Here is a 949-nt window from a genome sequence, read left to right on the forward strand (position 1 = left end):
ACCAGACAGTGAAGCAGCTGGCCAGGTTGCTCTCAATGATGCAGCTGTAGAAGTTGCAAAGGATCCTAGGTGACATGCCAAATCTCCTCAGCCTCCTCAGGAAGTACAGCCGCCGTCGGGCCTTCTTGACCAGCTGTGTGGTGTTAAGTAAGTTGTTGTATCATGGAAAGAAAACAGAAGACTATTACAAAGGGACTTGGGATGTTTACTTGGTGCAGTCAGGAAACAAATCCACACCATCTGTACATAACCAAATTAGCTCAGCCACGACCAAAGACGGTGGTTTTGCCACTTGAGTGACACCACTGTGTGGCAGTGTGTCTGCAACATACACTCACACATCCTCTCTTCTTTAATTTGCATTTTAATCTTCTTATGACTGTCTGTATCACATAAAGCACTTTGCCTTGACTTTTTAGTGAGCTGTTTCCTGTATGACCACATTTCTGCTCATCAGTTTTCAGCTACATGTAACCTCCACCTAAATCCTGGTTGGATAGATACAGTTAGGTATTCGAATAAACGTCAAATTTGGACCAGTACCAGAAGAGACCAGATTTCGCAAGGAGCCAGGGAGGAATGTCAATAAAGAGCAACACAATAGTTAGATTTGTAAAACTCGAAATGTATTAACACAATTTTACTAATGTACAATAATACAACACTTAGAACAAATGAAATAAAGTGCGCACTAAATCATTGAACAGAATAAACAACAAAAAGGGGGAAAAAACAAAACCCCACCCTCCAAATGAATGTCAGATCGTTGGGGCCCTTTAAACTGGAGTTAGGGATCCTACCAGCTCCGCAGGGAACCGGATCACAAAAAAAGTCCGTCTCTTAATCAGTTCTTCTTGAGGCTTTCACCTGGCTCGCCACCCAGCATCCACTGAGACTCTCTGATCCCGTTTCCTCCAGGAAGAACTCCAGACCGATGAGAGGGGTTTCT

This window comes from Monopterus albus, unplaced genomic scaffold, assembly GCF_001952655.1.
Source record: "Monopterus albus unplaced genomic scaffold, M_albus_1.0 scaffold79.1, whole genome shotgun sequence".
NCBI classification, from domain to species: domain Eukaryota; kingdom Metazoa; phylum Chordata; class Actinopteri; order Synbranchiformes; family Synbranchidae; genus Monopterus; species Monopterus albus.